The sequence below is a fragment of the Copidosoma floridanum genome, unplaced genomic scaffold (genome assembly GCF_036245765.1).
Source record: "Copidosoma floridanum isolate Cflo_tuat_1 unplaced genomic scaffold, Cflo_Japanese_pri ptg000001l, whole genome shotgun sequence".
NCBI lineage: Eukaryota > Metazoa > Arthropoda > Insecta > Hymenoptera > Encyrtidae > Copidosoma > Copidosoma floridanum.
The window spans coordinates 4126852-4148738 of record NW_028321878.1 but is presented as its reverse complement, the minus strand read 5'-3'; the positions used below and the strand labels follow the sequence as shown (position 1 = coordinate 4148738).

The 21887-nt window shown below is 42.9% G+C and overlaps 1 protein-coding gene across 1 annotated transcript in view; it reads right to left on the bottom strand.

Moving 5' to 3' along the window:
- The window catches only part of PlexA (plexin A), a 200817-nt gene extending 179953 nt beyond the window's left edge, over positions 1 to 20864 (bottom strand). The window contains exon 1 of the mRNA XM_089591491.1: positions 20832 to 20864. The gene's annotated coding sequence lies outside the window, so the exon portion shown is untranslated. The remainder of the gene's footprint in view (positions 1 to 20831) is intronic.
- Positions 20865 to 21887: the final 1023 nt, after the last annotated feature.

Here is a 21887-nt window from a genome sequence, read left to right as displayed (position 1 = left end):
TTCCCCGACAATATTCGTATACACCACCCATCAAATAAGTAATACTATACGCACGTGACACGGCTTATATACCCCTACGGTATACTTCTATAGATGTCCCGACTTCGACACACGATCGGTGGTGGCGCTTATACATGCGTAAACGCTTATTTTTAGCCATCCAACACCACGACCGCGGTACAGCCATCGACCAACGAGTCCTGCATAAATCATTGATATATGCACGAAAGAGCGGCGCACGCGATATACTCGGAAGCCCGAAATAGGCACGCAAGGATACGTCAAAATTTTTTGCCACGTCGGATCGGCCGGGCCACCACCAGATGTATATGTATAATAGATAAATGTACAAGAGAGTTCAAGCAATGCCTTACTCGTCGCCGAAAATACGTAAACAGATTGTCATATCGGCTATATATATATATGCGTTGCACTCGGATCAACGAACTTTGGCGTGGCTGTTAGTGCCCCACGCGTCAGCTGAAAAGATGTGATTCGTATAATACACGTATGAATAACAAAAGGGAAATCCTTTATTCCTCGATGCAATGGGCGAACATTAAAATGCTCGTCACGCGTATCGGCTCCGATTTTGCGCGTATATACGGAGCCCATGTGGGCAGTTGGAGTTCATTAGCTTTGTATGGAAAAAGAAAAAACTACGACTCCCCGAAATGTCTTTTGATGAAAAAGAGTTAAAACAAAGAAGAAAGAAAAACAAGAAATGCAAGCCCCGGGGGGACCCTATGGTATTCCGCGCGCGAAATGTTTATCTCGAGACAATTTAATCCCCGGGCTTTCTCGCGCTCGATGTATAAAATGGGCGTCTCGGGCAACGAGAGCACCTACAACTCGAGTTCCGGAGATTTACGGCTTTAGATCGACGGCCGTGGTGGAGGCCCCGCGCCGGTGGTTGCCCCTGCGGTTTTGAATTACACGCCACCGGCGCGTTAAATACAGTCCCCCCCTCCCATTGATTTCGCGAGAACCCGGCGTGGGTATATATATACTCACTAGGTGTACACGGCAACAATGCAACTTTTTTTTCCTTTTTCTGTTCGCGTGTAGATACCAATCGTCGATCCGAATCGTCTCTCCGATATTTTTTCCTCCGAGGCACAACTCTTGCACTGAAACAACGTTATTATCACAAGTACAAATTAATAGTCTGCACTCCGAGGACTTGTACTTAACCGGAAGTGGTTGTGTACCTATGTCACTTTGTTTCTCCATATTACACTTTGAACAAAGTGTCCCTGTACCTCGGCATTACGTAACAGCGCAAGAGCCGATCACAGAGCTTTGTTTGATAACGGCGATATAAAATGATATTGAAACGAGTAAAAGCAAAACTGCCTACGTAACTAAAGTATATTTCATGGTTTCTTTCGAACCTCATGTGCAGGTACTTGTGATTTTTAATGAAAAAAAAAAAAAAAATTATTCCGAGTCAAACGTATTTCAGAGCCCGATAATTATAAGCTCCGCAGGGAGAGAAAAGCCTATTACCACAAATCACTTCCCGGACATTAACTCCTCGAAAGCAAGAGCGAATTCGAATTGTGTGTAATAATATTATACGCACAGCCTCGGCAAGGCCACACTTGCTGAGGCACACATACACACAACCAGTTAATCATCATCATCATCATATAGCCGGGCGCACGAATAAACACGGGCAAAAACAAATTTGCACTTGAGCGCGTCTCTACCGAAGCTCGTTCTCCATTTGCTTCTCTTCCTTGTCCGACAATGCAGTTCTTGCTCGAGTTACCAGTATATACCTATAACGACGGGGCAAGCGGGAAGGAGGGTGTCTCTGCAAAAGTCGTCTCGTCGCGACCAAAAGACACGGACAGGCAAGAAAGGAAGGAAGTAAAATATACCGTATAGCTCACGTTGCCTTTTAAAAATACTTACTCCTTGGACGCGTATTTATGCATCCCCGGTGTGGCTGGTTCCCCCTCGTTTTGCGAGGCCGAAAATCCGCCGAGGCGCGACCATCGTCGCCATCATTATAAATAACGCGTTTAGGACCCGTAAAACATACCCGAGCCTCCTCCCACTTACAAACGCACGCACAAACGGTATACACCGGCTCCCTCGTTTCTTTCGCGGCTCCTTATCGCTTTCCAAATGCGTCCGCGAGATTTAGGGGCCCTATCTCTCCCTCCCTCTCCCGAGGACTGTTACCAACTCGGGAGGGAATTTCAAGGGGAGATATATACATCCGCGCGCTCTTTACGATCGGGGGACAAATTATCGTCCCTGCAGACTTCCGTGTGTTTATCCTCCCCCCCTCCGGTTCCTTGGAAAGATCGCATTCGTCACTCGTACACGCAGTGTCGACGTAAAAACGCCTGATGGAGCTTTGTCGAATAAGCGTAGTTTTTTTTTTTTTTATGAATTTTTATCAACGAGCGCGCAGTGCACGTACCTGCTTTCATAATCCCAAAATTACCGCGTCATCGCGAAAGCGAATCGAATTTCGGAGAAAACCAAACACGACCCAGCCGAGTCATCGTGCCACAACGCAGAGCACACGGGAACTGAGAAAGGAAAGAAAAAAAAAAAAAAAATACCAACACACAAAACGGAAAGTTGCAGAGTGCAGCGGCTAATGCTGAACTAATCCACGCTCGCCCGAGAACAATATGTTTCAACGCGGGCAAGATAAAAAAAGCTCGCGTGCAAGGGAGATAAATTTTCCGGCACTCAGAAGCTCTCCCTCTTCCGCCTCGTGTGTAGTACATATAGGTATCCCCCCCAACTAATTTACAGAGTGTTCATACAGAGGTGGACGTCTAATTGCGGGCAGAACGAATGGTCGGTCTCGAAAAATGGGCGATTTATTAGAGCCAGCAGCAAAGGAACAAAGAAGCGTAGGAGGCAAAAAAAAAAAAAAAAAAAAATAGAGAGAGAAGCAGGAGGACTGTATATACACAACGGCTTAGAGAGCGAGCGTAGGCGACCATGTATAGCTTTCGCGCGCGCGATAAAATCGGTTAACCGAGTTAGCCGCCCCGAGCGACGTAACTTCATCCCTTTTTTTTTCCATCGGCCGGACCTTAGCGCCTTGAGCCACTTGGATTTAATGGCATACGGTACACTCCCCTCCCCCCAGCTCTTGTTTTCCAAAGGAGAGGAAAAAAACAAAAAGATATCCTCCCGTTTTAAAATTGATTTTCCGACTCTGGCCAGAAGAAGAAGAAGAAGAAGAGGGTAGCGGTTCGGATTACGGGGGAGCCGAGAGAACGATTAATCCACAGGGGGAGGATAAAGAATCGCAGCGTGAGAGCGTGGGGGGATGAATTCCGAAATCTGGGCTGGAGAATCCTTCCCGAGCACCTTCGGCAAGACGAATCCACCTCCCGGTGTCCATGAGCCGCGTTTGTAATTTTGCGCCGGAGGGAAAATACGGTGCGTCCGGGCTTTGATTAATTTTTCCTCGCTCGGTGTGGCAGGTGAGTTTGGCACAAGGACAAATTTCACTTGGTCGTCCCCACGAAGTAACTAATGATCGTCTCCTCTCCCCGGATTCGCCGGCGTATAATCGCTGTTGCGGGACAAAGTGGTGGGTATGTACAGAAAATAGGGCGGCAAAGTTGTGCGCGAAGCAATAGTGTAACGACGTATTTTTCAAACGAGCGGTCGTATACCGGCAACTTTGCTTTTTCGAGACGAGAAAAATTCGACTTTTGCCACAGTCAAGTTTTCAAGCGTTATAGCTTTTTTTTTTTTTTATCACCAACTTGAGAAATGGGCCAAAAAGAAATGAGGCAAATAAGTCTCCGTCATTTTTTATTTAGTCATAATCGAGGTGACGTACTGCTCGAGAGCACATATTAGAAAAAAAAAAAAAAAAAAGACCCTACGTATTTTAAACACTTTCAAAGCCTTTTTTCCCCAGTCAGCTTTCAACACTTGAATCATGAGTATACGTACGTGCAATATGCAAATTCGTGGGAGACCAATGCCCTCCACGCGAGCACTTAAAATTCCACCCCCCAAAAAACAACAAACAAAAACTCCCTTATTCACAGCCAAAGACAAAAAGTATATACGATTTCTCCCGCAGAGTAAGACGAAAAAGAGAAGGTCCGCAGCACAAAGAGAAAGCAAACCCCAACGTCGTTACAGGATAAAAGCCGAGCGATGACTCGTCCACGCGCAGGCATTCTTATACGGCCGTACAGCCTTTTAGGATTATCGTCTCGAACAGCAGACACAATCCGGTCCGTTTTCACCGTCGTGGTGTTTAATACATGGCTATTGAAAGCCAAAAGAGGCCCCCACTGCCGTAACGCAGCATATAACCGAATTACGCGGCAGCGAACCGCTGATTGATTAGCATGTGAATGGAGAAGAAGAACGTCTCTCTTTCGTTAACACACTGCACGTTCGATGTAGGTATATATATATATATATATATATATATATATATATATATATATATATATATATATATATTTAATATAACACGCGTCAGGATCTCAGCTGGCACGAGAAAGACGTATATAGGTATATGTTATGTATATGGTCGGCTGGTTAGCCGGTCATGCTCGTGCATGTGATGGGGGTTTTTCAACGAGGCGAGGGAGCAAGAGAAGGTGAATGATTACGCTGTACCAAAAAAAACATCAGATTGCAAGTGTAAATGTTGCTACACGCGGAGCTGCTAAATAACCCTCGGAGAGCGTCCAGGAAGTGCGTTTCGCTCGTTACGAATGAAAATCAGGTGGTGGTGGAAAAAAAAGGAATTGGCCATTCGCGCGTAACTTGGAGGCGGGGAGAGAGGAGCGATGATGATGATGATGATGAATAATACCGATCGATTTAGCTTATTGCGGAGGGAAAACCAAAAAAAAAAGAAAAAAAAAAAAAAAAAAGGTTTCGGCAAAGGAAGCTGTGAGGTAAAAAGGAAACATGGAAACCGCATTCGCTCGGGTGTATAGCTATCGAGGGAGAAGAACGGAGAAAGCCGGCTGTTGATCACTTTTTTTTTTATTATTTTAATTTTCATTCCGGCTGGAAACGCCTGTACGGCGCTTAATTGATATTGGCGAGGCGTTTTTGTCCCTCGGAGTGCTGCGACTGTATGCACATGGAGACACGCACGCCACCAGAGCCGGTAACTGAAAGCGATATTGCCAATAAAGCGCTGCAACGTAGGTACATAAAAGAAAGAGAGAGGGGACATACGCGAGAAATGAGAAAATCGCGCATATACGTGCATCCATGTGTATATATATACGTATAAAAGATCGCGAGTGCGGTAATAAGGCTGCAGCCACTGCATTTGACTTTAAAAGCAGCAACAGGGCGAGGGGGGAGGGGGAGAGACACAAGAACTATCTTAGGCGAGAGCGAGAGAGTTCATTCCGCTTCGCACGCGAATAGCATTTCTTTTTTTTTTTTTTTCTTTTTCTATTCCTCTTTCTGCTTTGCGTTGCCCATAGATGCGCATTCCCATGGCCAGTACGGCAGAAAACTTCGCTATGGAAAATACAGATAATGTCCCTGGAAGTTATACGATAAAGGGAAAAAATCAAATTCCTCGTGCGTTGGTTGCGCAAGAGAAGCCAGATAAAAACAATTAGCCCCGAGATACGAGAGTGGTATTGTAAAGAAATGAAAAATTTCATGCTTCGACGAAAAAACAAAGCTCGATAAAACCAAATGACCCCTCGCTCGCTCTCTGTAGAGAAAAAAAATGAAGCATTTCGCGAAAACCCGTAAAGTTCACAAGTATTACAGTTAACCGGCGGAATCGTCCCTGTGTATGAATTATATACCTTAGCGGGCGTGAAACAATGGCCAGCCCTTTTAACGGGTCGGCGCGTCAAAAGAAATAAGAAAAAAAAAAAAAAAAAAAAAAATAGTGGGAAGGTGCAAAAAGAAGGGAATAAACAAGTTCAACTAGCCAGCTCTTCTCGGCAACGGCACATTTCACTCGTTATAAAAGCCGAGCGCGTCGAATCCATAAAAATCGGGGGGGGGGGAGGACCATATTATACACCAGAGTATAGGTATATATGTACGCGTATACAGGGCGTTGCGAGCGAGTTCGGATTATTCTCGCGAAACGCCCATAAAGCGCCGTAAAAACATCGGGCGCGAGCCGTAATAAGACCGTAGTAGTGCAGTTGAAGAAAAGAAGCGTGTGCGCGCGGGGTGCTACGGGTTGCGTTAGCGCAAAGAGCGGTACACCCGATTGAATGCCCAGAGAGTCGGAGTGACGATAAAAAAAAAAAAAAAAAAAAAAACCACCGGGGAAGATTAGACCTCATCCATCTCTATCTCTTCTCTGCAATTAGGCGATAACTGCTCCCAGTCGAGGATGAGTATACGTTTATGCCTGTACGTGTGTATATATAGGCTCGACAGTGCATGCATATAATTGCCCTAAACCCGAGGGCTTAAAGTGCAGGGAGATCCCTGCCAATTGTCCTCTCGACCCCGCATCCTTCCTCCGTATATGACGTATATATTTGTGTGTACGCATTCACTGGCTCCTTAATTCATTCATTCATTCGTTCGTTCGTTCGTCTGTTCTTCCTTTCAGCGCTTCCGCGCGGTATATATAGGTAATAATACATACAGCAACAACAAGCGCGACGTACGTGTTTGCGGGTTTTCCAATTCTTCTCCTATATATCCTGTCGAGGCTTTTGTATACTCATTCTCCCTGGGGTCTCTTTGTGCGCAGTGCTTCGTCCCCTCCTCGCGACTCGATCCGATGCTCTCTTTTCCACTCTTGCCGTGGGGATGTGTCGAGCATCATTTTTTTTTTTTTTTTTTTTTTTCTCACCAGATATTTTATCTAAAATTTATTTACGTTAATTACATCTTCCGGGTACGTGGATCAAGGAGGTTGAACTCTTGCGAAAAAACATAAAAGGTAGGGTACCATAATCGTCGCGAATGGCTTCATTCGTTACACTCTGTGTTTTCCGAGACATGCATTCCTCGATGCCGAGTCGAGTCGCATTGTTGCACGTACACATACGTACAAAATCATCGTCTCTCCGGGGAGTTGCGCAATAAGACTCGCCGACCGACGCGAGACGTGTCTTATATTCAAAACAAGGGGGGGGGGGATGATGGCCTTTTCGAAAAATATGAAGGAAAAAAACAACGGCCAGTGCTAACGGGTTATTAAAACCGTATAATTGCCGAGGCCGTCAATTTGCCCGGGTGTAATGAAATTTCGCGTGACACAACGCGCGGGACGCGCCGTGACTTTAATTCCGCAAAATAGCCGCATACCTGCTTCTGCTGCTTCATCATTATATCATGTCTCATCTCTCGAGGGGGGAGGGGACGCTTCGTAATGGAAAAAAAAAAAAAAACACTACAGACCATCTCTCGAGTGGTCGTTTTTTGGGGGGAAAAGAAAAAATTTCCCACGAAAGTTGAAAAAATAATATCCATCCGCTCGCGGTCTCCGTGACCCCCCAGAGAATTCAATTATATACACTTACAAGATGTGCCGGTTGATTTTTTTCTTCTCGCGCAAACTTCCGGCACCTCTGTAATTTGGAAAAATACAACTTCCCTGAGGTAACAAATAAAAAAAAAAACCCTGAGTGGCAGCAGCTGAGAGTCCATTGTGAAACGCAGTGGGTGTACACACGTGTACAGTAGGCGAACGCGCTTAGCATGTGTATCACGGTAGCGAGAAAAGTCTCGCGTCCCGTCTCGTCTGCGGGAAAGGACGACGACCGGCCTGGTGCCCCTTGGGTTCTCGCTCTCTCCCTCCCTGTAAGACCAGAGGATGACGTCGCCCATATACGCGGAGCACGAGCAAACGAGCGCGGAGGAGGGCACTCTCTGCGTGACCGGAAGCTCGAGCACAGACGACACGCGAAGCCACTACTTTGCACTGTGCGCCCCATATAGGTGTGTGTATGTGTATAAGGATCAGTAGGTATAGGTACGTCTCTCCCTTTTGTTCGCACGGCGAGGGACTACTTTTTAGTCGCTGCAGGGAATGCGCGCAAACTTTTGCAGTGTAGTGCTGCTGATGTTGCTTGCAGGAATTTCGAGTCGCGTGTTTTGTTGTAAGGGTAGGTATATATACGTGTGTACGTGGTGTGTCCTGGTTTTGCGAGGGGGAGGATCTTGTTGGCGGGTTTTCTTGTTTTTTTTTTGTTCCCCTTGTTTTTCTTTTTTCCTCTTTTTTTTTTTTTTTTTTATTTCCTACCGACTTCGTGCACGCGCGAGCAGCGAGCTACGCCAGCCCCGACCGATCCTCCGTGCTCACGCCTGCATGGGCTTCTGAAATTTTTTTTTTTTTTTTTCCATCTTCACGTACAAGCCGTGTAAGGCCTGTATGTATATGTGCTGCCGTTGTCGGATAAGTTGCTCTAGTTTCCAAAGCGTACACTTTTTTTAGGTAAGTACCCGCCCGAGTGCTTCGGCCTTTTTTTTTTTTTTTTTTGTTTCGTTCCTCCAAACAAGGAATCGCTCGTCATTACTTCGCTGTTGCATATCACAATGGTTCCAACGACAGCACTTATCGCATGTATATAGTTATAAAAATAGAGTCTGCCAATTTTCGCAAAACCTTCGACGTGAAATGTATAGATGTACGACAGTGTAAACTTAATCGTCGGACTATTCGGATTGGGTTGTTAAACAACTGATTGGCGGCTATAGGAGCGCAGAAAACGAGGCCCCGCGTGAATTACGCAAGTCCCCGCGGACGAGCAGACTAACGAAAACCCACAGAAGCAAAAGCTTTGCCAGTTTTTTCTGCATCACCTCGAACCTCGGCTGCACGTCGGTTTTGCAAATTAAAATGTTTACGGTTCGGGGAGTGTGCCCTCATTGTGTGTTACCCTAATACCCGGGGCGACGCAACAACCGCTAATTTTAAGTACTTTTTGATGCAAATTCTTTTTTTATTTCCACTTACACTTCCTCCTTTGTAGCAAGAGTCTGTTCCGCGTCGGGGAGCGCATTACGCGATTATAATATTTTTTCGCCGCGAGCGCAAATGCGTGCACGTGTCCGTACATACACGATTATTGTAATGAAATGTTGGGATGCAGTTGGGAGCTCTTTTGCGAGATTCTAAATTAAATGTGTCGTTGAAAAAGCCCTTATATACATTTTATACCGTCGTGTCTCCGGAGGATGTTTATCGCCCCGACAACAACGCATTGTACGGCTGAAAAAAAAAAAGGGTACAATTTCCAGCACAAAAGTTTGCTCTCATCCGTGCGAATGGAGCGCGACGACAAAGGAATTTCTCTTTTTGTACTCGTACACGGCCAAACAAGCAATCAGCCCAGAACTCTGGCGGCCAAACACATCGAAAGCTCCCAGCACGCGCTGCGCCACCGCTGCTTATAATACTAGCCGACTTTTAATTAGGCGCGCCCCATACCTACTACTCCTACTGCACTTTTCGCACCCGACAAAGGTGCTCGCGCGAGAGGAGGAGGTGCATGAGATTCTGCCAAGATTCTAATAGGTCGGCCGTGTGCCGTTTCGCGGACCACCCTCCTCGCGCCCGTCCATATTTATGAGCCGCTACGCTCGTCGAAGGTATATACATATACACTTTCTTCTTTGTCATCCGGCTCTAATTGTATATACTTCGCAATTTTCAGCAGCCCGTCGTGGAACAACATTTATTCGCGTACATTGATAAACCAGAGAGAGGCTATTTTTCATATATACCAAAGGAAAATAAGGAGGAGCAGATAAAAAAAAGGGACTCGAGTTCGTTCGGGGAGTGTATAAAGTACGTGTACATGTTAAAGGCAATATACACAGCCAGCACACAATAACAACGCAAGCGCATGGCAGTGGTATTCTGCACCACCCCCGCTCGGTATCGGTGTATGCAAAAGAGTCTCGGGAAGAGACAACAGGGGGAAAAAGAAGACAGCGGTGGAGGAAGAAAATCGAAGAGCAACTAGGCGATATAGAGAGGCCCATGGTGGAGGGGGGGGGGGGCTCGACAACTACCAGCAGCAGTGTGAGTCCGTGATTCGGATTCCGGAGGATCCTCCTCTGTACTGCACGTCGTCGTCTTCGGGAATGCCGTTTCGCAATGCGTCAGCCCTCCACCTTCTTTATATACAAATACAACCAGGGGGGGTAGGGGGTACGTATCCGCGGTGCGTGTAAGTACGCGCCTAAGAGAGGAGGCGAGGGGGAAGACTCGGGGAATTTCGACGTATTTCAAAAACAAATATAGCCTCCCGGCACGTTTCCTCTATACGTACACTTTGCGCGCTGCCGGCTGTGCCACACGGTTGTCTGTGTGTGTGTGTGTGTAGGATTCCGGGCGAGCTTCGATCCGCCGCCCACCCTCATCCCTTATGTACTGCCTGTGTTTGAATATTTTTCGTTTCGCGCTCCACCTCGTCATTCCTTCCGTCTCATTGCGCTTTTCAGGCAACGGCGACGGTGTGTTTGAATTTTTCGAGATTTTTACGATATTTGCGCGCTTCGGTGGAGCTTTTTTTGCTTCGGAAAAGGGTAGAGTCTCTCGAGGACTTTTGGAAAATTCTCGGATGGATCCGTACACTTGGGAGATTCCCTTTTTTTTTTTCATACTCGAGGATGGACGTGTACTTAAAAAATCAGAAATACGCGAGAGAAAAATCTCCCGGTAAACTCGTGCCATTAGCGGCTAAACCAGTTTCGAGTGTATACACACTTGGAGTACTACACGTAATCTAGTTTTTTTAAATTAATATAACGGAGCTTTGGAGCAAAGAATGAGCTATCAACAGCAACAATGTTTCTCTCGTGGTGTCAGCTACTGCGCGAGATAAAAGTTGAAAAATAATAATAATGACAAAATCAGCAGAGGCTTGTGGCGCCTGAGATATACAATCAAAGGCAGCTCTATGGTGTGAAAGAGCGAAATCATTGATGCAAATGGGCTTTCGAGCGCGTTAAATATTTTACGGTGTATGTACGAGCACGTACATGAACCAACGATCGTTATAATAAAAGGCCGCGTGTGAAATTTCGCAACAGCATCGGCAATCGGGTATTGGTTGTTATTATCATTGTATATACTCAGAGGGGCGGGCGCGGCAACGACGGAGTACATGCACGTAATATTATGTACAGAAAAAAGAAGGGATTCGGCGCCAAGTGGATAATTTTCTCCGTGATTTTTCCGCGAATATCAATGAGGCTCGTTTATTATTGATTGCGAAATTTTTTCCACCATCGAAGGAAAAAAAAAAAAAAAAAGGAGATAAACATTAAACGAGCGAATGAAAAATGCAACGCGCCAAGGAGACGGATTGAAGCGTGAAATATTCAGCGACGCCCTCGAGCGAGCATCTATATCCACGAGCATGTATCCCGGGAGGGCTTGTATCTGCCAACGAGCTAAAGTGTATATTATACATATACCAAGCTTTACGCCTAGATGTGTGTGTGTGTGTGTGTGTTATCCTCGAGTAGAAAGTCGAGCAAAACAAAAAGCTCGAATTACCGGGAGATATCTATACCTACTTGCGAGGCACTGCTGGAACAACTGCTGTTTAGATGTGGTTATTTGACTGAAATAACTGCCCGCCTTAGCTGATGACGGTTAAATTGCATAGAGTATAGGCACAGGGTTATGGGGTTGAAGTACTCGGGGTAAAGGGTTAGAGTGATATATCTATCATCGTTCACCACAAGTAGATATCTGGAGCATATTTTTTTTGTTTTGCACACGGGGCGGCGTCCGCCTCACGTGTCATGCTCGTATACCTCTCATTGCGTACCAGCCAGGTAGCTAAAACAGCCATACCTTCTCTAGCTGTAGCCTACAAGTAGCTACACGAAATAGAACAGACAACAACAATATTTCGTCGAGGGTGATAATTAATATTTTTATGTACTTATAACCTTGAAATTGGTGCAAATTGTTGCTGCCATTTGAAAATTTAAATCACTTTATCGTACTAACCATTTTTTGCATTGTTAGTATGCATAAAGAAAAACTTTTTACTTTGGTAAAAAATGGCCTAGAGAAAAAAATAGCTAAATGCAACTGTATAATTATTTGGGTACTTTTTAAAAAAGAGAGTTGAAGGAATAACATTTTTGGCTTAAATTTTTGATAATGAGAAACAAACAAAATAATTGTAAAAATTTTTTATTTATTGTATCTTTCATTTTTTTTTAAATCTCACACAATCTTGAGGAAAACAAATATTAATTTCCCTTGTAAAAATTTCTTTGACGAATGTACAAAAATTTTCATTTTACAAATGTTTAGAATTTCATGAATTGTACAAAAAAGTGAATAAATAAAATTAATTTACAGCATGATGTAATTCCAAGTACAATAAGTCATTAATGATAAACTTAAGGTAGATAACATATCGTGAAATTTCTAAAACAACGTGTATCGATAAGATTAGGTATATCTATTCAGATATTTTCGAAATTTTCACTTTTGTGAGTTAGTTAGTTAGTTATGAAGCATTAAACTTGGAAAATTATATTGTTATCGAGTCTTTAACTGAAGAATTCCAACTTGCGTTAATGATTGAGAAATCGGATGTTTTCCAACCAAACAATATTCCAGTAAATCAGATCACGTGATCGCCGACTCAAAATGTCGAATACAGGAGTCCCATGAATATTTAAAATCTATTATTGACGACAAAATAATGTAGTAATTATGTCGACCTAGCAACTAAAGATCATAATCTTGAAAAAATTTTCGGACCAACAAGATAGTATCTGAGGAACGTTTAAATAAAGTATTTAAAAAATATGAGGATACACAGAAGAGTTTAAGTCCCGAAGAGTTTAAAAAACAAATGAGGGTTACATATTACTCTGATTACAGTAATAAAGAAAATCCAACTAAGAAAAATGAATCATCATGAGTAAGTAAACGACAACGGTTCCTAAGTAGTGATGAAGAAGAAACCGATGTACATAAATACAATAAAGAAAATAACAGCCGTGAAGATGAAGTTCGAGCTAAAAAGATAGAGAAAAACGATATCAATAAACAATAGGATCGTGAAAAAATAAAAAGTGACTAAAGTGATGATTATCCAAAATGTCAAAATGCTTTGGAAAATTCCAATTCTATAAACATCATAAAATTGAAAGAAACCTGCATATATTCGATAAATACTGAAGATTTTTCATTAGAATATAATATTTAAAATATCGATTAATGATACACTTAACTATACTGATAACGGAAGTTGCAACAGTAATAGCTTACTTGATAGTTGGTGATATTTTCATCGCGAAAAATTCTATATTGGCAAATAAAAAGATACCTGGTGCCTGATAAGTTTGACAATTTTTTATGTTAAACAAAGTAATCACCAAAAAATTGATGTTTTTCACATGAATATACAGTTACAAAATTCAAACTGCCAAGAAAAAAATACAAATGATAAAGATGATAAATCTAATTCAGATTCAATTAGTTCAATCAGGTTGGTAGATAAAGTTAAGTGATGGATCAAACATTGCTAAGTTTTTCTTATCACAGCAAATAAATGAAGATAAATTAAATAATCTACCAGAAACTAACGATCAATTTACAGAAATTGAAGCTGTAAGTTTAAGAAATATTGCTGTCTCTTAAAACACAGCACATGTGAATGATAAAAATAAAAGAGAAACTGATTGTATAGACCTTGAAGATAGGCCCACGTCACCAGGGAGTATTTATTAAGTTAAAATTTTAAACACACCTTCTAATCTCACAAATTAAATTGAAATATAATCATTGTCTTGAAATTTCAGATTCTGTCACATTAATAGAGAAAAAAGCAAAGTATTTCTCACGAATTAGAGTTGCTAGCGTGGGCAATTTTCCCAAGGCTTAGGAGAACTCGGACTCTCCTGAAAGTCCGGGAAAACAGTTCATGGAACTGGACTACTCACCAAAAAAAAAGTCTTTTTCGACCAGTGGAGATCATAGATTTATGTTCACCAGAAAAAAAGTCGAAAATGTCTTCTAGTATTCAAGTGTCCAATCCAATAGCATTAAGAAACTGCCAATCAATTTCGAATATGTCAAAGTTAAAGAAAAAAAAAAATTAACTTCGAGACACCCATAGCCAAATGATGTAAAATTTCGTTAAAAAAGATTATAGAACGCCTTTATGAAAAATTGCTGTTTAGGCATAGTTAATATACAGTTGCGACACTAAACGAATCGAGGTCGTGCTTTGCATTAGTTTCAAGTTATAGCGTAACTTAACCTCAGATATACGTCGACACATGGTTAAAAATAATGAAAGAAAGAGGTGCTACCAGAACTACCGAAATGGACAAATACATTCTTAAGAAGTAACGAAAGTTCAATATTGAAAAAAGGATGTCTGTAGTCGGAATACTCTTGAGAAATTTCATTACTTTGGCCAATAAACTGAAAAAAAAAAAAAATTGTACATCCCATTTTACGTACAACAAAAGATTTAGAATTGATTATTAATATCGAAGAATTCTCACCTTTAAATTCTATTTCGTCCACGTCACAGTGGATGAAATTTTTCTCCATGTTTCCTCACTGCGCCAGAGCCATTCAATTAACAAAATTACTGAAAACGTGTGCTCTGCTCGATAGTTGTTACTGTACTGCCACAGCAGAGCTGTAGAGCAGTAAGTATAGGTTCGGGTAGGGAGTAAGACAGATAGTAGTAGTAGTAATTTTTTATTGGCTTAGAGAAAACATACAGCCACTGAGTAGTATTAGTAAGACAGATAAGGAGACTAAGTGAGCAGACGACGGTACCGTGACTTGCCGAGCTCGTTATCGAGTATATATTGCAATAAAATCAATTATGCCTATTGTCGATAAGCTCGTGAATTGTCGATAATATCGTGAAATGCTGGCCAGCAACCCAGATAGCATCGTGACGGCACTGTGACCGCAGCGTCGGCCAAATAGCGCTGGTAATATTCTCTTTGCAAAAGCACGAGCGAAAAAATTAAGAATGAGTAAAAAAAAAAAATCTAGAATTACAGTGCGTGCGTGTTTATTCATCAGCGTTGCGCAATCGTCACTTATATCCGGCCGAATATAGAGATACCAAATACCGCGCGCTTTCGTGAATAAATAATAAAAGACTGTTGCAGTATACACGATTTTTTTCCCCTCGTTTGCACCGCATGCATGGAAATACGGAAAAATTTTTCCTTCAAATGTAGGCCAAGCTCGATAGAAAAAAAAAAAAAAAAAAAAAAAAAAAAAAAAAAAAAAAGGAATGTAGCTCCTCTCCTTTCCTCTCTGTTGTCGAACGAAACAATGCACTGTACGTACATGCTATGAAAAAGGAGAGATAGAGGGAAAAAGAGAGCGAGCTCAAACGGAGAAAAAATCGACTTGCCCTAATTTTTCCGAACGTCAAATACTCGGAGCGCTAAATAAGCAACGGAGCGCGGAAATTCCCTGCAGTGCTCCACTCGTTGTGTATATATAATACGTGTGCGCTGCACTGTATTCACGTTTCCTTCGGTTTGGCTCGGAAAAGCTCTCGAGAGAAGGAAGAAAACGGCATAATGAAAAGAATAAGTATCCGCGGAACAGCAAAAAAACAAACAACTGGGAGTGGGGGGGGGGAGGAGGATGAGATATGCATATACGGAGGAAGAGGTAAAGAGTTTATACACGCGGATTTGGCATGCAAAGCACAGTGTATATATTATACACGTAGAGCCAACGGCAGCAGCATCAAACCACAGTTATATAGGCGCACTTTAATTTATGACGTCGGAATATGGTGTATTTATCAAGTGGCTGAAAGCTTCTACGCTCGTGAGAAAATGCACTTTATTACGACGTATTTAGTAAACGTCCCCCGCTCTTCCCTACTTATTTCGCATGTGTGCATGTACGTGGTATACTTATTGGTGAAAAGGAAGAGGAACGAGGGGCAAAGAAAAAAAAAAATGTATGACGCACGCGTTCGATGATCCCTGGACTTTCTCGTTGTTACGCCACGAGTAGTTGGCAGCCAATTTGGGTGCAACGCACGCGCGGGGAGATACAAGTTTCGCGCCATTGATAAAATAAGCCATTATTTATGAGCCCACACGAAAATGATAATCACAACCTGGCACGCGTGTCCCGTTAACTCGCTTTTCTCCTTCTCTCTCTCTCTCTCTCTCGCCGATAATAAAAGCGAAATGAGACAAAACGTATGTACGTGTGTATAAGCGCGAGCGCACACATACACACACACGCGTCCGAGGAGAGCCCGCAATCTTTGCATGAATAAAGACTTGATTGAATAAATTGGCGAGATTATGCACCGCGCGGCTTAACACTCCGCACTGTATTTTGCTTGCTCGCAATGTACTTAAATACATCCGAGTGGACGAAATTCATGATTACGAAAAATGATGCTTTTTTTCCTTTTTTCTTTTTCATCCCCACCACCAAAGCTACCTGCATGCATGTGACCAAGCTATACGAGTATGTGCATTTTTAAGGCCTCGGATGTGGCAACTCGATCGTAAATCAAAATTAATTAAAATTTGTAAAGAATCTCCGAGACACGCGCGGTCAAAGTAACCCAATCGAATCGGCAATTGTGCGAGTAGAGTGTTGTCCTATACGTAGACATAGAAGCGCTTTTATTGAATTAAAATTTCATTGGGTTCATCAAGAGACGGATAAGTCGAGCTATACGCTGACGAGTTTCAAAGAGCGCAGTAGCAGCATTCAGAGAAGAATTTATACAAATATATATATATATACATATAAAAGTACTTGTACACGGAAAGAAAAAAAGGTCTCATTTGTACGATGCGCTCACGTGGAGTGTAGGTATTATGATGTGACACGTTCATTGAAGCGCCACTCAGCCATTATACACAGTAAATGCCCAAATGGAATAAATACACTGTATAGACGAGGGCAAAGCGTGTGTGTGATGATGATTCATGATGCTCGGCCTCGTCGTTGGTGAATCGCGCGGGTATTATGTATCCGAACGAGCCAGAAAGACGAGTCGTCGTCGACGACAGGTCGGCATTTGTGAGCAGCCAAGGAATTTCGTTCGCCCGAGGAGAGACGGAGTCAATCGTCAAGGCCGCTTGTGGACCCTTCGTGGCTTGCGTCGCGCGTATTCGCAAGTATTAAATGAGAATATGTTATTTATACTAAGTACTCGTACATCGAGCGCAATATCTAATGGATATTTGTATACACGGTCACGCGGACTTCCGTTTCGTGTGGGACACGCTCTTTTTTTTTCATCCTTTCTTGTTTCCAGGAGAGCCTACGCACATAAGTATGTATCCCTGAGACACGTCGGTGATGCTGAGTATGTGTATTGATCATTGAAACCGAGCCAAGGTGAATCAGAGCTTTTCCTTTTCCTACAATTTTTTTTTTTTTTTTCTTCGTAGCACAATAGATCAAAAAAACTACAAGTATAGGTAAGTATACATGCTCGACCAAAGTGTGTAACCTGTGCGTTACGGTTTTCTCTTTGTTTCGGGCGGTAATATCGTTAACAAGCATCAAGGAGAACGTAATGTAATATCCATGGGTATATTATATACCCAATGTAATATATGTCAACTCGACTCGGTTACCCGAATAAGACGTATACATATACGTACATTACGGAGAGCCAACGATAATCACTGGCGAACAGTTTTATCGCTCGGGTCGAAAAAGAGAAAACTCATTAAATAATCCGTTCGTTCCGATAGGAATTCCTCGCATTCCGACGGCCAAGTTTCACGGAAAAACTCGATGTGTGTGTATGTAGTCGATGCTGTGGCTAACCCTTCCCAAAAAAAAAAAAAAAAAAGATATCTCGCGTAAAAAGATGGCTCCCCAAACTTTTCGTCTTACCTCTACATGTACATGTATATATATATATACCTGCTGTACGGACGAGAGACGTCGCGCGAATCGGGAACGAAGGAGGGATGGTGCGCAATTACCGGCCATAATCGTAAAAACGAGGAAGCCAAAGGGAGCGCGCGGCGTTTTTCGGGCGGACACAAATGGCAGGTCGAACCACCCAAGAGGCACATAATCGCCGATAGGATGTGGGTACATATATATGTACGTAGCATTGGTCGGGCACAAGTGCAAGGATCACGGGATGGAAAGGGGTCGGGATATAGCCCGTATACATATCCATCGGAAGCCATATCAATTCAATTTCAGTGGAAGCGCGCGCACGTACACACGTATACTATACCCTCATCATCTTCCATCGTGATGGTCATCGGTTATAACATTACGGGATATATGCGCGTTTACGTGATCTAATAATAACGTGCAGTGCCCAAGAGAGCCAATGTGTTGTGTTGTAAAGTAATGTATGATTAAAACTAGACATGAAAAACAAAAAAAAACAAAAAAAAACAAATTGCCACAGAGAAACTACGACGACATCGGCACAGCCGATGACTTCATACAAGCGGGAGAGAGAAAGGGGCGTAGAGTATTTGCAATGGAAAATATATTCAAGTAGCCACGAGAGAGGCGGTGCATAATGGGCCCGTCTTCGATGTAACTATACATATATACATTGGCAACGAGCGTTTATCCATCCACGTGAACGTACACCACCACATAATGTATCCGATGCAGTGATGTCGCGGCTAATAAGTTACGCCCGAGACTGATCGGGCCTTTATACATATGAAGGCTCCTCCCGACCAGGAAAATCGATTAGCTCATTCATGGGCATTTCCGACGTTTGTCTCGTGTATGTATCAGCCAACAATGCTCCATGCTTATATTACTATTATCTGCAAGAGACTGACTTTCGTGCTCCGTAGCCCATACCTATATACACCGCTGCTGTAATTGTCTTTTTTTTTTTTTTTTTTTTTTTTACCTTCTGTTTTTCTCTCTCTGTCTGTGGGAGCGTGCAGCGGTAGAGGAAAGGCCGATGCGAGAAAATTACGGGAGGACTCTCGGCGTTTGTCGTGCCGCTCTCTCTCTCTCATTCGACGGATATGCATTATGCATTGTCGTGCACGGCACACGCGGTACACTCGCGGGGCGGGGGGAGCTTTTTTTTTTTATCGGTGGGGAGCTATTACGGAACGCTTGTTGTAAATTAAATCGATACTGATGGTATTTATTGCCGGGAACGGAATATTCGCTGTCGACAAATTTCACGGCTTATTTGACGTTGCGCGGATGCTAAAGGTGGACGGCAAATTATTATTGTTACGTTTGTTTGTCGACTCAGTCGAGGGGTTTAGAGGAATTTTTTTTTTTTTTTTCAGTGCGAAACACGAGAGTTTGCCGTTGTTTGTATATTGCACGGTATACACTCTGTACGGATTCATTGTAACGATAATTCATCGAAACGACGCGTGAAATGACGCAAATATTGAAAAGAATGCAACGCTCGCGAGGTGCAGGAAAATAAAAGGTCTCGCAAGTGGGTTAAGCTTAATAAATGTTCCCGGCGACAATAAATTCCGACAATTTTTCATTTTTATAATACGCATACGTATACGTACGTATAGGCCGACCGGAGGAGCGAACAAGTGTATAATATGCGGCATAAATCGCGGGATTGTGTCACAGCGAGAGAGAGAGAGACGTCAAATTCGTAAGTGCAATATACTTATTCTGAGAAAACAATTTCGCGATTTATCGCGGTGATTTTTTTTCAAAGATATTTACGGATGGACTGAAAACAAGGTGTTGCTGTACTGCACCTCTTGCACATGGTGTGGCTCGATTTAACGATCAGTGCAATAGCATCGTTGATTACAAGGACGTTGATGTACACACCTAAACATGACATTAAACATCTCGTAAATATTGCAAAGCAAGGGAGTCGCGAAGATGAGGACAATGACCAATAAAACAGCACTCGAGTATATATTTATGTACAGGTAAGACTGTGGTTGCAGTGAAACCATTGTAGCAATAAATGCTAAAAAGAAATGTTAAAAATGAGCACAGTAAAGGTATATGTATGCGATCATTGCGACATGAAAATCGTATCAAAGCGCCAAAGATCCTGAGAAGTGGTTTTTCTTCCTCCGAACTCGTAAAAACGCATCTGTTTTTCATCGAATACCGTGACATCAGCTCAAAGACGTGTGCCAATCACACAAATTCCTCGTACAGTACCCCAAAATCATGATGATGATGATAATAATAATAATACATTTCAACCATGAGACGATTGATTGCTACTTCATGGAGTCGAAAGCTGACACTTGTACCTATTTATTTTAAAATGAGAATGTTTACTTTGTTACCGGGTTTCGAGAGGAAGTTTTGACAGTCACAAGCATATCATGTATACTCTCGCGCAGCATACAACAGCGGTGGCGGCACTCGCTCGAAATGACTTCTCTTCCCTCTTTTCAAACTTTCGTCTCGCGCGCGTATATACACGATCGAAATAATAAATGTACGTATATTTATATATACACGAATATGTATATAAAACGTGCTCGCGCGCGTGCTTCTCTTGAATACTACTAAGTATTACCAATTCTAATGAGATTTGAAGCGCTGCTCGGTAGAGCGCCGTTGTACATGCTTCGAGTGTGATGAAAAATTGAAAAACTGTTCTTTCGGAAAGTAGATGTAATATATATGTGTGTGCGGGTACTTATCCACGGCCAACGGGATGACGGAAACTTCGGAGGAATCTTATTTTTAGATTATTCCTTGCTTCTTTTTCTTCAGCTCGTTTTAAAATATCAAGCTACGTGCCAGAGTGCCTTTTTTTAAAGTTGCGCTATTAATAACGCAAAACGAGCGAGAGATGATTGAAAAAAAGCTGTAACATCGCCGATGTGCTCGCAGGTCGAGCAATAGGTAAGTTTCTTAAAAACAAATGAGATTGGCAGCTATAAAAAGTGGTACAAATTACCTGCTATCTTTGACTCTCGTTCCCTCACGTGTAGGTACCGTTGCGTATTGTGCGAAAGGAAAAAAAACACACACACAAGTTCAACTCACCTGTAACAAAAGAAGAAGAAAAATCATCGTTAAACATTGTGCAAAAGTCGATAAATTACATTAAAACTAATAGGGCCAAAATGGAATTACGTGCCATATAAACCTCGAAATAAGGTTCGCTTCGTTAAACGTAGGGAGGATTAGAGAGCTGTATAATCCATTCGTGACGCCACAAAGAGTATCAAAGATGCGGGGAAGGAAAAGAAGAAAAGGACGAGTAGGCACGGAGGAATTTTCGGGGAATCAGTAGCGTTACAAGTAAACGCCTATGTTCAATAAACGGCGCGTTTTACGATTCCCGCGTAAGTTTTCGGGTCCGAGGCACGAATCATCGAAATATTCCGAGGGTCCGAATTCCAATTGAAATTGCCTGCGATAGAGGGAGTAGAGCCGCGAAAATTCCTATAGCCCCGCTCTCCTCGGCTTTACACACCTCCATGGGTAAATGCCCTCTCTCCTTCGCTCCAAGGCTCTCCTGGTATTTTTCGCCCCAAACAACGTACATACGTGTGGAGTAGCGACGGTCTCTTTTGACCCACCCGAGCACAGAGTGTTTCCTTTGTCTTTGCTTTTCCGAAAACCCGTTTTTCAAACGCGCGGGCTCGGCACCGCGGGCTACAAGGGGGTCTACGCCGATCCGAGTCGTCGAGGATGGGAAGAGCTTTCCCCTGTTTCTCCGCTGTTGTATATACAAGGCACACGGCGTCCTGTGGATGTGGGAAAAATCTCGCACTGCTTCATTCGAGATGTATGTATACGTGCGCTCGGATTTTCCCGATTCCTTATCCTCGTAAATTTACGACGTTTCCAATAATCACCGGCTGTATATACAATTAGTTTTCCCTCCCATTAGCCAAGCTCTCTGTCTCTCTCCGGCTCACTGTCACAACAGAAAAACCCACTCAGGAGGGAAAAAAAAGGAACACACCGCTCGTGTACACATATTATATACATATACACACACACA